The sequence below is a fragment of the Malus domestica genome, chromosome 16, assembly GCF_042453785.1.
Source record: "Malus domestica chromosome 16, GDT2T_hap1".
NCBI lineage: Eukaryota > Viridiplantae > Streptophyta > Magnoliopsida > Rosales > Rosaceae > Malus > Malus domestica.
Window position 1 is genome coordinate 8,009,856 of NC_091676.1, and position 6,473 is coordinate 8,016,328.

Below are 6,473 nucleotides of genomic sequence, written 5' to 3' on the forward strand. Positions count from 1 at the left end.
TAAACTTTAAACGTTCATAACTTCTTCAATACTCAACGAAATCGAGTGATTCAAAAACAAAAATCATACTTCTCAATGAGACAAAGAGAATGCTACCTTTATTGATGGCTAAATATTCATGTTTTGACCAGAAAACGGCTCGAAAGTGGCTGTATTGGTCTCAAGTTAGCCACATTTGAGCTATTTTCCAGTCATGGCGAATTAGACGTCGAGAAAGGTACCATTCTTAAGAATTTAGTATGCCTTCTTGATTGGGTAATAACGTAATTTTATAACCAGTTTATGTCATTTAATCTTTCAGCTTTTTGTGGCATTATTTACCGTCAGATTGGCAGTAATAACTTCACTGGAAGAATACCTGACTACTTTCGAAGTTGGAAAAACCTCCGGGCCTTGTAAGAGATCTCTTTTATTGCACTTTTTAAATTCTCAACTGAAATATTTTCATGTGTAATCCTAAATCCATCAAATATGTTGTTTACAGAGAGATGCAAGCGAGTGGTCTAGAAGGCCCCCTTCCATCTAGTCTCTCTGCCTTGAATAATATGACAGATCTGTGAGTCCTGCCTTCTAACCTATCAGTTATCTTAATTTGCATGATCTCCTTGCGTCTTTCTAATTTAGAGAGAAAAATTGATTTATGAAGATACTTGTATTCCTACACGTTATCATGCTGTAACCTTTTGCAGAAGGATTAGTGACTTAAGTGGTGAGAGTTCAGCTTTTCCAAACTTATCAAGCATGACGGGCATTAATAAATTGTGAGCCATATTTTAGGTTTTACATATATTTCTATTAGCATAACGCATGCAGATGAAAACTAATTTTCGAATATTGGTTGTTCAAATTACAGGATGTTAAAGAGTTGCAATATAACCGGAGAAATGCCTGAATATATCTCTACCTTGACAAGTCTGACTGTTTTCTAATTCATCTATATATTATTCTCCATTTTTTCATGACATGGTCGTCTTAATAATTGGTTTTACACTGTAGCTCTAGATTATTACTAATATTGTATAACAAACTGGTAACACCATGAGCAGTTTGACTTACACTTTGAGATTTGTGGACTTAAAATGTTTGCTTGACCTTACACGTAATAAGCTTTAAAACATGTAACTTTCAGTTAAGCAGCACATTCTAAATTTGTCCAAAACCCGATCGTGAATTTGATGTGCAGACAGTGTCCTATTTATTATTCACACTTGTTTGTACCATACTTAGGGCCTCTGTATTTAAATCTCGTATAAATACTCGGGGGACTTAAATGTAATTATGTAATAAAGGAAGGGGCAAATATGTAATAAGTGAGGAGCCCTTATTCTATAAAATGACTCCTCATCCTCACAATTAGAGGAGGCCAATTCTAAGGCCTAACCCCTCATCCCCTCAAAGCTCTGACTCTCATTCAGAGCTCCCTCTCTCCCTCTTGAACATCCCTCAGAAATACAATAATCAGTGTAGACGTAGCTCAAACATTGGGGTGAACCACAATACTTCTTGTGTTATTTACTTTTATGCAGATTCACCGTCGGATTTACGTTGTTCCAAGACCTCCGGTTTTGTGCATCAACATTTGGCGCCGTCTGTGGGAAACGACACGAAAAACTATGTCAGTTCTCTCTCAATTTTTCACCTCCGCAGTGGATCTGCAAAACCAAGAGATGCCCAACTCTCTCTCTCTCTCTCTCTCTTTCTGTGGAAATCCACCAAACCAAACCAACAGTCTCTTTTCTCTCTCTAGAAAACAATTTCAGTTTCTCTCTCTAGAAAAAGGTTTCAGTCCCCATCTTTCAGTCAAATTCTTTAGAGGAAGTTCTCATGGCGATGGAGAGCTCCAACAACCCACTGGTGTCGCCGCCAGCTCCCTTCCTCCCCCAGTACCCAGAGCTGATCATGGTGGCCATCGAGGCCCTGAATGACAGCAACGGGTCGAGCAAGTCGGCAATCGCGAAGCACATCAAGTCAACGTACGGCGATCTGCTGAAAACTCACGCTGCGCTCCTCGCGCACCACCTCAACATGATGAAGAACACTAGCGAGCTCGTTCTAGTCAAGAACAACTACATGAAGCCCGACCCCAACGCACCGCCCAAGAGGGGCCGAGGCCGTCCGCCCAAGGCCAAGACCCATCTCCCTTCTGGCACTGTCTCATCACCACCCAGGCCACACGGAGTTCAAGACCGAAGATTCCCGTGCTCAAGATCCTCTCTTTCTCTCTCTGATGGCTTCGAAGAAACTTGTAGAAGACCCGTCAGCCGCTTTGGTCAAGGACTTCGACGATAAAGACCACCGCGACTCCAGATATTTCTAGATCGTCAACACCGGCGCAGTCTGCGTCGCCGTCTACCTCATCACCTACAACTTCATCCCAGACCCTTCAAACCCCTTCTCTCTAATACTCTCCGTCATTCTCCTTTACCTACTGGCTCCGCTCATGATTCTGGCGTACGCGTTTTTCACCGCGTGGGCCCCAAAGCCGGATCTGGTCGCGCCTGAGTCGAGTCTGGATCCATACCCCCGTGTAGACGAGCCATTTCTAAGGCAGACGACGGTGAACGACACGCATCAGATGCCGGAGGCGGCGATGGAGGCAAAGAGGAGGCCGGGTCTCATGGAAGACCACACGATTTTTGAAGCGATGAAGACTTTGGATTTCTGGATTTTGCTCATGTCGTTCTTGTGTGGGGTGGGGACGGGTTTGGAGGTCATGAACAATATGGGGTAGATTGGATCGGGGATGGGATACGTCAACATTTCGATCTTCGTTTCGCTCACGAGCATTTAGGAGTTTTTCATTAGGGTGTCTCTGCGGTGAAAGTATTTTTTTGTGAGCTACTAAGTCAGCCCTCTTTAAGCATCCTACATCCCGATGAAAAGAAGCACGTGCTGCCCCCTCTTCCCAGCAAGCGTGGTTGGGAGATTGAACCGTCCGAGCTCGACTTCACCAACTCATTTACCATTGGGAAGGTCTAAATTTCTTATCATTTGCGAGTTTTAGAATGGCCAAATCTTGCAATGTATGTTCTAAGAATATTGTTCTAGTTAAGTTCTCGGTTTTGCTTTATAATTCACTGCTAGCAAGGCAGATTCAACAAATGGTGATGCTGAAGATGGAAAGTCGAAGAGACCACAGTATGAGGGACCTGATCCTGATTTGGCTAAAATGATTGAGAGGGATGTGCTGGAAACAGAAACAAAAGCAAAAGCAGAAGAGAAAAGAGAAAAGAAGAAGCAGTAAACAGAGAGAAAGCAAAAGCAAAAAGAAAAGAGAAAAGAAGATGTCTGCCACCTGCTAGAAAAATAAAAAGGGAGGTTCTCCTCGAGAGCACATGGGGGACAACGCAAAAGAAAAAGAAAAAGGGAGATCTTACTAAAGCCAAAGAAGATGCCCACACTTTCATCATGCATGTTTCTATTTTCTGAGAAAACTACGGGAAGGCCTAGAAGGAAGATAAGGGTTCCTTAATTTAAAGTGATGTGATTTATTTTTCTTATTTTTCAGAGACATCTGTATAAACCCCATCAGAGGGTAATAATAAAAAAATTAAAAAAAAAGGGCAAAGCCCAAAATAAATGGGCTGGAATGTTGTGTGGAGGGCAAAGGCCCATAAGCCCAAAATAGCACAAACCAGGTGATCAAAAGTACGCTCAGTACTCCAAAATTATTTGGCAACCTGTCGTTATTACCACCAACCAGGTGATCAAAAGTACGCCCAGTACTTCAAATTATACATGAGCATTACTCATTCAGTCGTACATAAACATTCATGAGCATCACTCATTCAGTCATACATAAATATTCATGAGCATCACTCATGTCAACATTCATAAGCATCACTCATGTCAACATCCATAAGCATCACTCATGTCAATCAGCTTCAAAAGCTTCATTTACAAAAGTTCTAGCTTCAAAAGCTTCATTTACAGAGCTCTAGCTTTAAAAGCTTCATTTACAAAGGCTCAAGCTTCAAAAGCTTCATTTACAGAGCTCCAGCTTCAAAGCTTCACTTGCAAAGCTTCACCTACAAAGCTTCAGTACAGGGTTTACAAATACCGCCTTCGAACAACCGCCACTTTGGCCCACACATGGATTCAATTTGAAGTCTCCAACCAACAGACTCTATTGACCGAAGACTTGAGGGACTACATTATGTACCATATATTGGGCATCAACTAGGCCTCATGAAAAATACAAAATACTTTGGGGACTTAGCTCATCACTTATGTATTGAGGAGCGAGCCCTTATTTTATAAAATGGACTCCCTCACTTTCATTAGAGAGCACTCATGAAAAATACTTGGGGGACTCTAGCCTATCACTTATGTATTGAGGAGCGAGCCCTTATTCTATCAAAGGGACTCCCTCACCATCATTAGATAGCATCAACTCTAGCCCATTATTCATGTATTGAGAAGCGAGCCCTTATCCTATAAAAGGGACTCCCTCACCTTCAACACCACAAACCGAGCCAATCAAGGCAACATAAGCCATGAGCCGAGTAGCCTTGCAGCTTGTGTTACTACTAGTTAAGCATCATTTCAGATTGAGCACCGCCTCATATCGAGCATCAGTTCAAGACAACATCTAGTTACTTCGGCCCACACATAGACTGAATTTCAAGTCTCCAGCCAAAAGACTCTCTTGACTGAAGACTTGGGGGACTACTGTTTGTACCATACTTAGGGCCTCCGTATTTAGATCTCGTATAAATACTCGGGGAACTTAAATGTAATTATGTAATAAAGGAAGGGGCAAATATGTAATAAGTGAGGAGCCCTTATTCTATAAAAGGACTCATCACCCTCACAATTAGAGGAGGTCAATTCTGAGGCCTAACCCCTCATCCCTTCAAAGCTCTGACTCTCATTCAGAGCTCCCTTTCTCCCTCTTCCACATCCCTCAGAAATACAATAATCAGTGTGGACGTAGCCCAAACATTGGGGTGAACCACGATACTTCTTGTGTTATTTACTTTCATGCAGATTCACGGTCGGATTTACGTTGTTCCAAGGCCTCCGGTTTTGTGCATCAACAACACTAATAGACTACGTATTGGTTGATTCATTTATGTTTTTAAGATTTGCTTAATTTACTTCTGATTATTTGTATACATATTCATTTACAGAGATCTTAGCTTCAACAGATTGGAAGGGAGTATTCCAAATTTTGCAGATATTATGGAATTGGCCACAATGTAAGGAATATAACTCATAAGGGTAGCTAACACACATGATGATGCATGGAGGCATTTCCAGCCAACCCATGGCGAATTAGCCACCGAGAAAGGTACCATTCTCTTCATCTTGTTGAGAAGTATAATTTTCGTTTTTGAATCACTCGATTTCGTTGAGTATTGAAAAAGTTATGAACGTTTAAAGTTTACCCAATTTCCGGCGAGTTTTCCAGTTTTCCTGCGGACTAGTCACCTTTCAGGCTATTTTCCCACCATCTCCAGCATCCATTGGGCTTCCAAATAGGTATAATCTTGTTCTACACTTTTCTATGTTCATTTTGATATATTATGGGTCAAATTTGGTTAAGAAACGATTGCGTTACGAAGCTTTGAAAATTGCCCAAACTTCAGGCCAAGAGTTTCGGGACACTTAACAGAGTTTTTAATGAAAGGACCAAAATAATGGATGTTGAACAATCTCAGGGACCATTTCTATTCATTTTCAATCTCAGAGACTAAAGTGATGTGTTATGCAAATCTCAATGACCATTTTGGCTAAAAAGCCTTTGTTTTTCTAACTTGAAAGTGAAGATTTAATGTTAAAGTTTTTTTCTATCACATGGTATGTGAGAAAATGAAATATTAAAATTAGGGAATCTTAATGAAACACTTTGGTATTGTTCACTTTTAACGAAAAAAATATTTTTACCTTAAAAAGTCACTCCTGATACTATTCACTTACACCTTTATTTTGTCATTTTCATTAAAACTAAAAGTCTTTTAGGATTTTTCGTTAGTTTTCCTTTATAATTAATGGATGTTTTGTGGGGTGGTGGTTGATGTAATGATACATGGAAGTTGTCTTATTGGTCAATACTATAACTATTCTGGAGTCCTTCTACTGCGTTGCAGTTTCAGACTTTCATGTGACGGTTTTCTATCACATGGTATGTGATATTCATACTTTCATGTGAAATTAGTGGGGGAGAGGGTTGTTGTTGTTATATGGAAGTTGTCTTACTTGTCAATACTATTCATACTTTGATCAAAATCAAATGTGAAAGGTGGGGGAGTGGGGGGGGGGGGGATGTGATATTCATACTTTCATGTGAAATTAGTGGGGGAGAGGGTTGTTGTGGGGAGGGGGGGTGATGTATTCATATATTGAATTTGTCTTACTGGTCAATACTATTCATACTTTGATCAAAATCAAATGTGAAAGGTGGTGCGGTAAAGAAGGAAAGAAAAGAGGGAGGGTGTTGGATGTAACCATATATGGAATCTACTGCTTGC

At 40.7% G+C, this 6,473-nt stretch overlaps 1 long non-coding RNA gene and 1 pseudogene across 1 annotated transcript; both read left to right on the forward strand.

The window, feature by feature from the left end:
• Positions 1-302: 302 nt before the first annotated feature.
• Positions 303-762, forward strand: LOC139192691 (uncharacterized). Its single transcript, XR_011576968.1, has 3 exons — positions 303-395; positions 485-556; positions 690-762. It is a non-coding gene; the product is annotated as an uncharacterized lncRNA (long non-coding RNA).
• A 1,068-nt stretch (positions 763-1,830) lies between these two features.
• On the forward strand, positions 1,831-2,289 carry LOC139192980 (HMG-Y-related protein A pseudogene; annotated as a pseudogene).
• Positions 2,290-6,473: the final 4,184 nt, after the last annotated feature.